We start from the raw sequence: 7,507 nt of genomic DNA, 5'->3' as shown, positions 1-7,507 counted from the left end.
AGTGATTGGCCTATTGGCTGCCTCTCATACATGCTCGATAGACTCATTTGTCATTTCCACTCTCTAGTTACTCGGTCACACTCTTTCAACTGCATATTGCTTCATAATTTCAACCGCAGCATAGACAACCGCTCATTGATCAATTCCATTCATTTCTGGGCCAGCTCACAGGCCCACCAAATTGCAGATTGGCTTGGGATGCTTTCTAGTTAAGCCAGGACAACGCTTCGGAACAGTAGGGATGTAGAAAAACACGGGAAATAGTTTTCAATGTTTATTGAGTACATCATGGCAGTCTCAGAGAGATTGTAGTTCTCTCTGGGGCACTTCCAGGCACACTGGACATTTCCATTAACATCCATGGCGTTTTTCGCATAAGTACCATGTGGATCACCCAGGCGTTCGTCCTTCTCCATCCACGGCTGAGTCCCAGACAGCACGCGAGAACAGCATGTCACAGAAGTATCAGTTCTCTTCCTGCACATCTTCTGGAGTGAAAAAAGAATGTTATGAGCTTCACTATTTGCATCATCCATTTAAACTTACCATATTCACAGCTTCCGTAAGGGTAGGATTCGATGTCATTGCAGAGGTATCGCTTGTCGTCATATGCCATCAGACTTCTTTTGACATTTCTGATGGTGTACATGCACTGTTTCTTTCCAACTATTGACACTTGCTCATTCGATACGCTCGTGTGATTGAACAAGGTATCGTGGTATGTCTCATGGAGGAGGTGCTTGCGTACAATATTTTTCTTTACCCCTTTAGCTCTTGCAGTTTGCTTTTCTCCAGCTAGTTTGATAGAGTACATTTTAGCTTTCAAGCATATTACTTCTTCGATAGGTACACTACCAGTTTCGCTTTTGAATGCCCCAAGTCTTCCACGATTCTTTTCACTGTACAGTGGATGATCCCGATCAAAGGAAGACAGATCTAAGTGGTCGTCGGCGATCGCTCGTAACTGATCTTCGTAGTCCTTGCAGAATAGGCCGAGGATCAAAGAATCCGTGTCAAAGTAGCAGGTAATCACTGGACAAGTGAGCTTGCTCAGCAGAGTTTCGTAGTAGAATGAGTACATGGTTAATTTACTGAGTTCTAAAATCGTAAACCCAATCTGGAGCGGGAAATCGCATCGCACTTTTCTTTTGCGCATTTCGTACATGACACAATCTCGGGACAAAATTTCCATCCGCACGCATTCTGCCCGACTCCCGAGGCGACTCGCCGTCTCCTCATCGAAGGCTACTCGAATATCACGCATGTTAAATTTATTTAAAAGCGTTCTCCCGAATACCGCATTATTTGAGAGTTTATAGAAATTTTTTTCGAACGTTGTGCTCGAAGCAACGCGCCTGGCAACATTGTCCTCGATGTAGGGACGCAGGAATGGTGCCTGGCGAAATTTTAGGATTCGGTGAATTTTTGTCACCCTCATGCCCAATCTACAATAGAGTGCGAGCAACGCGTAATGAACGACGTACTCGACCTTGTCGTTGCACGTGAGCAACAGGAGGGGGGGGGGAATATGTTTATTAAGAAAAAGAAAGGAAAGGACAGCCAGACGAAGGTCGGCTTGCTATTCCAAACAAAAAAGGCAAGGGAAGGGGAAAGAAAGAAAAGGGGACGAAAAGAAAAATAAGAAAAGAAAAGGGGAAGAAAGAAGGAGAAAAGGGGAAGAAAGGAAAAGTAAGAAAAGAAAAGGAGAAGAAGAAAGCAAAAGGAAAAGGAAAGGAGAAGAAATGGAAAGAAGAAAGAAAAAGAAGAAACAAAAAGGAAAAGAAGAAAGAAAAAGAAGAAAAGAAAAGGAAAAGAAGAAAGAAAGAAGAAGAAGCTTTTTGCTGTTAGCAGGCTGATACATTAATTCTTCGAGAAGCCCTCGCTGGAATGGCGAGAGCCATTCCTTCGGGACGACTGCCTTCTCGGGAGCCAGGGGGAAGTATCGCGTTAGAGCGTGGATAGATTTTGGATACTCCAAGTCACATACGTACACATACCCCACCTCCGAATCCGTGGGGTGATGCATAAAATCCACAGAGCTAAAATCCTCGACCCATTCGAAATCACCGGCAGGGAGGTGCTTTATCATACTAAATCCGTAAAGATTGTTGCAATCTATGTATGATATGTACACCTCCTCTTGATCAGGATCATAGCTGCTACACAGAGGGTTATTGGCACGCAAATGACGCCTGCTCGCCTGACAGAGCCCGCCTCTAACGCCCCGAATCGGGCGTTAGAGGCGGGCTCTGTCAGGCGAGCAGGGGCATTCAAAAGCGAAACTGGTAGTGTACCTATCGAAGAAGTAATATGCTTGAAAGCTAAAATGTACTCTATCAAACTAGCTGGAGAAAAGCAAATTGCAAGAGCTAAAGGGGTAAAGAAAAATATTGTACGCAAGCACCTCCTCCATGAGACATACCACGATACCTTGTTCAATCACACGAGCGTATCGAATGAGCAAGTGTCAATAGTTGGAAAGAAACAGTGCATGTACACCATCAGAAATGTCAAAAGAAGTCTGATGGCATATGACGACAAGCGATACCTCTGCAATGACATCGAATCCTACCCTTACGGAAGCTGTGAATATGGTAAGTTTAAATGGATGATGCAAATAGTGAAGCTCATAACATTCTTTTTTCACTCCAGAAGATGTGCAGGAAGAGAACTGATACTTCTGTGACATGCTGTTCTCGCGTGCTGTCTGGGACTCAGCCGTGGATGGAGAAGGACGAACGCCTGGGTGATCCACATGGTACTTATGCGAAAAACGCCATGGATGTTAATGGAAATGTCCAGTGTGCCTGGAAGTGCCCCAGAGAGAACTACAATCTCTCTGAGACTGCCATGATGTACTCAATAAACATTGAAAACTATTTCCCGTGTTTTTCTACGTCCCTACTGTTCCGAAGCGTTGTCCTGGCTTAACTAGAAAGCATCCCAAGCCAATCTGCAATTTGGTGGGCCTGTGAGCTGGCCCAGAAATGAATGGAATTGATCAATGAGCGGTTGTCTATGCTGCGGTTGAAATTATGAAGCAATATGCAGTTGAAAGAGTGTGACCGAGTAACTAGAGAGTGGAAATGACAAATGAGTCTATCGAGCATGTATGAGAGGCAGCCAATAGGCCAATCACTAGATTTTAGAAATGAATGGAAGTGACCACCCCCCGGGTCAATAGACAGGTGAGCGATTTGGAAGTTTATGAGCCGACTTAGAATTGAATAGAAAGATCATTTTGGTGTCTACGAGCGAGTGACCAGATGTTGTGGCAATTAATGGTAGCCAATCACATAGACATTAGATGGATGAAGGGGTGGAGCTGTGACCAACCAACCAGAGGACTTAGAAGTGGCTTGACCTGGATTAGAATTGGGTGGCGGATTAGAAATTCATAGAAATGGATTAGAAAAAAGAGCGATTTGGAAGCCTATGAGCCAAATTAGAATTGAATAAAATAGATAATTTTGGTGTCTATAAGCGAATGAACAAATGCGGCAATGAAGGGTAGCCAATCTCATAGAAATTGGATGGATCACCTGAAGTGGTGGAGCCTGGATTAGACCTGGCTTCACCTGGATTAGAAATGGGTGGTGGATTAGAAATTCCTAGAACTGGATTAGAAAAAGGATGTCGTTGTGCGTAACGGCTCTATACTACTTTCAAGATGGACCCCCACGAAAAAGCTCATTTTCAGGTTATCTTGGTTTCGTCACTGATTTCCCTTCTCACACATGAGCCAATCAAATTTTCCGTACCTCCGGAAAACAACCGTTCTCGGTTGCTCAGTTGGTAACGTGCTGGCTTATTGAGCTCAAGATCGCGGCTTCGATCCCGGCCGAGGGCGGTAGCAATGTCTGGGAGAGGTAAGCGTTGCTTGCAGCACCCTGTGTTGGAAATTTCCGGCGCACGTCAACAGAACCCGAGGTCGTCGAAATTATCCGCAGCCCTACCCTGCGGCACGTGCAACATGTCGCCACACTGCGCAGACAATCCCATGACAGTACCATTCCGGTAGACAAAATCTAACACGGGGTTTTAAGCTCGAAACTGCAACGCCTGTTGTAATTGTCCGTTCTTGTGTTGCTGTAAATTGCCCTGTGAACTATCCACCCGCGACTATATACCCACATGTATGGGCAGAGATTATTGTAAATACAGTAAAATAAAATTCGCTCAATGTTCTCTTCTTCTTCACAGACTCGTGTGTAGGTGACCTTCTGTATTCCTAGCCATTGGAAGGCATTTGGTTCAATTGGCCTTCGATTCTAATACCCGTATTCACCATCCAGCTTAAACCATTGGTTTAGTTACGTCGGGTTTAAATCGATCACGTGATCTCTCCGGCTCTGAAGCTCTTTCCAAAGGGTTGACCACGACGCATGCGCATTATTCACATTGTTACGAGATGGTTGACGGAAGGGAGAAAGTAACAGACGACAGGACTGCGAAGGGGAGGGCTCCCGTTTGTTTGTTTTTTTATTATGAATCTGTTAACGGAAGAAAAGTTCAGGCGGCGGTGGCGCAGCGCTTGCAGGTGGTTGCGGATCAGGGTGTTTGTAATCGGCGGTTGGGCCTACCTCTGTATTTATTAATGAAAATCTCTGCGACTTGTGGTTGATATGATCGCTAAAAAAGTGTACATACAGAGCGTTTGTCACGTTATTTGAAAGGCAGCAGTACGTGTCCTCGCACAGGTGACCGTTGTGCTTTTGTCGGTGTTCTCTCGTCGATTGTGGTTGCGTATAATAACTTCATCCGCACCGACCCTCGCTTGTTTATCGTCTGTTGTGCCACCTGTCTGCAACGATCAAGACAGTCTCTCGATTGCTGGGGCATTCCAGCTGCGTCTTTTACACGCTTTCGAGCTGATGTCATGTTCGCAACGTGTGTGGAAGTGCTTGGTCACTGTAGGCTATGTCAACAGAAAGAACATCGATGCTGGTGTGGCCTTATCCTCCCACACGCATAACTTTTACGGTGTTATACCTTTAAGAAATCGATGTGGTACTTTCAACTTGTCACAAGTCTGCAACGCGTTAGAGCATCTCTTTGCTGGATGTGTTTCTTTGGAGCACGACTCATACGGAAAACGTACTGAGGGTGCTGCCTCATTTACGTCCTCGTCCTGTGTGTGCGGCTTTTGCTTGTTTGTTTAACACCGTTTTCGTCATGTTGCCCAGGGCGTCCCTGCGTGTGAGCGTGGAAGTTGCCAGTGTCGTGAACCCCTGACAGTACGGTGCCGTGCTTAACTCTGACCTCTTTGATTTCTGTGTTTCAGCATATAAGATTATTGCACGAAATCATTACGCACTAAATTGATTGTTCTGTTCATCCAACAAAGATTCATTATTACGATGTGGTTGTGTCTTGCTCTCATGAAATCTCACAAAATGGGAACATACCTATGTAAATATTTGTCATTAGTTATTAAGCATACTTGTCATGCTTGTCACCTGATATTATGTACTTGACATCACAGACGTCATAACTGCTAAAATAAACGGCCACACTTTAATGCCATTACAATACATCCTAGCCATTCACAATTTGCAGTTTATTGAGACCATGTACACAAAATATAGATGTTAAAATGAACCAAATACCTAATAAAGTAGAGGTCTTATATCAGTTTGAATAGTGGTGTTTTAATGGTGGAGCAAACAGGAATGGACCAAAGACAACACACACAACAACAGCTGCAACATCAGCTACACACAAGCCTGTGCTGCTATTTTGTACAATAATTGCATTGTGCTTATTTGTTCAAAGCAGTATTTTATTGAGGAAACACTTTTACACACTTGGTTGGGGACTTACCTACTTTTCTATGCTCATTCTTTATAAGCTTCTCTCTTGACTTCATACTGGCATTGTAAACAATTTCACTAGCATTATCATCGCACCATTACATGGAAGATGAAAGATTACATTACATGCCAAACTATCACCACCACCAATGTCTAAAAACTTCCCACAGCTCATGCTGTGCTCTAATATGGCTGCCAACAGCACATCATGCACTAAACAAGCGTACTATGAAGGCGGTGTAGTTGGTACGACTTATGGTGTGTAGACAGGAAAAAGATGTGGACAGAAGAATGACAACACGGATGACTGCATCATGAACTACGCTCTGTGAAATCACTTCTTATCCAGGTTTTCAGTTCAGGCTTCTTGTTCAGAAAGAATCTGCAAAGTGATGCAGTTACAGTTGTCACTCCGCTCTGACCATGATCTGATCTGATCATTCAACTTTGACTGTAAAATGACATAAGAGGCATTCTATATATGGACATAAGAGGCGTGGATCCCTGTCGTATGAATGTGTGTATGAGTGTGCAAAAATGTAAGAGTGAAAGGAGGATGAGTGAGAGAGAGTGACTGGTTTGTCCCTTCAGATGACGCACCCTGGAAGTCGCTGAGAAGGCGTGTTAGCTTAGCTTAATTGGTAGAGCCCTGGACCGGTAATCCAGAAGATGTGGGTTCGAGTCCTACAGCTGGCTAACCTTTTCAGTGACTTTCATCTTTCATCACTAAGAGGAAGACCGCAATGAACAAATGGATGCAACTCAAATAGGCTCATACAAAGGAAATAATGCAACTTGAAATCAGGTGCATCTTAGCCACAATGTGCTGTAGTCTTTTTATTAAAATTTAAATTATTATATACCTTTCTTCTATAATTTCAGTTATTTTTTGAGCCACCTTGGTAGTTGTCACTTTGCAGAAGCCGACATATTCATCTGGTTGTGTCAGCACAAATCTATGCAACTGGACAATTTAATGTAGTGAGCATGGTGTACTACATTTATCAAGGACAAAGTCCGGGAGCAGGTGTATGGGACACAGTGCTGAATATGTAGTAAAATGAAATAGATGCCTCTGCATGACTGACCTCCTAACTTCAGTAATGAGTGATGAACATGCACTGTCTTCAGGCAACATCTAGAAAGTAATACCTGATGTATGGGGAGATGGTTTGCAACATACCAGCACCCAAAGCAACAGTTTCACAGATTCTGGACAAATGCATTACGTTGGGACACAAGAACCGCAGGTAATTATTTGTTCCACTTTAGTGAACTATATTCACCCGTAAGGGTGCAATAGAAAACGTGGGAGGAGAGGGGGTTATAAAAAGAAACACAAGTAGTGTCAATCTCCCGTCAAAAAGAAACGAAAAATTCCACACACACAACCACAAGATTTCTGAACCTATGGTGAAGCTCATTCTTACACAAAAATGTTTTTCGTCAGGGTTAGTTTTGTTAGGGATGGCATGGTATGCCAGAAGCCTAATAAGCCTAAGCTAATTCCAGCCACATAACTGTAGAGCAATGAATTTTCTTCATATATGGCGTTGAAGAACTGCTTACCTGAAACAAAATAAATAACCAGGTGTGACACATATACAATCATATGTCACAGGCATTTGGTGTCAGTGATTCAGTGAAACTAACGTGCACGAGATGCCACATATTCTCCTGGTGATGATGAGGGA

The 7,507-nt window shown here is 43.6% G+C and overlaps 2 long non-coding RNA genes across 2 annotated transcripts; one reads left to right on the top strand and one right to left on the bottom strand.

The window, feature by feature from the left end:
• Nucleotides 1-261: 261 nt before the first annotated feature.
• On the bottom strand, nt 262-763 carry LOC135399483 (uncharacterized). Its single transcript, XR_010424298.1, has 2 exons — nt 547-763; nt 262-488 (listed from the first exon to the last, which is right to left on the bottom strand). It is a non-coding gene; the product is annotated as an uncharacterized LOC135399483 (long non-coding RNA).
• A 1,506-nt stretch (nt 764-2,269) lies between these two features.
• Nucleotides 2,270-2,879, top strand: LOC135399482 (uncharacterized). The gene is made up of 2 exons (XR_010424297.1): nt 2,270-2,594; nt 2,653-2,879. It is a non-coding gene; the product is annotated as an uncharacterized LOC135399482 (long non-coding RNA).
• Nucleotides 2,880-7,507: the final 4,628 nt, after the last annotated feature.

Source organism: Ornithodoros turicata, chromosome 7, assembly GCF_037126465.1.
Source record: "Ornithodoros turicata isolate Travis chromosome 7, ASM3712646v1, whole genome shotgun sequence".
Lineage (NCBI taxonomy): Eukaryota > Metazoa > Arthropoda > Arachnida > Ixodida > Argasidae > Ornithodoros > Ornithodoros turicata.
Note: the sequence above shows the minus strand (reverse complement) of the source record. Positions and strands in the feature narration are given on the sequence as shown.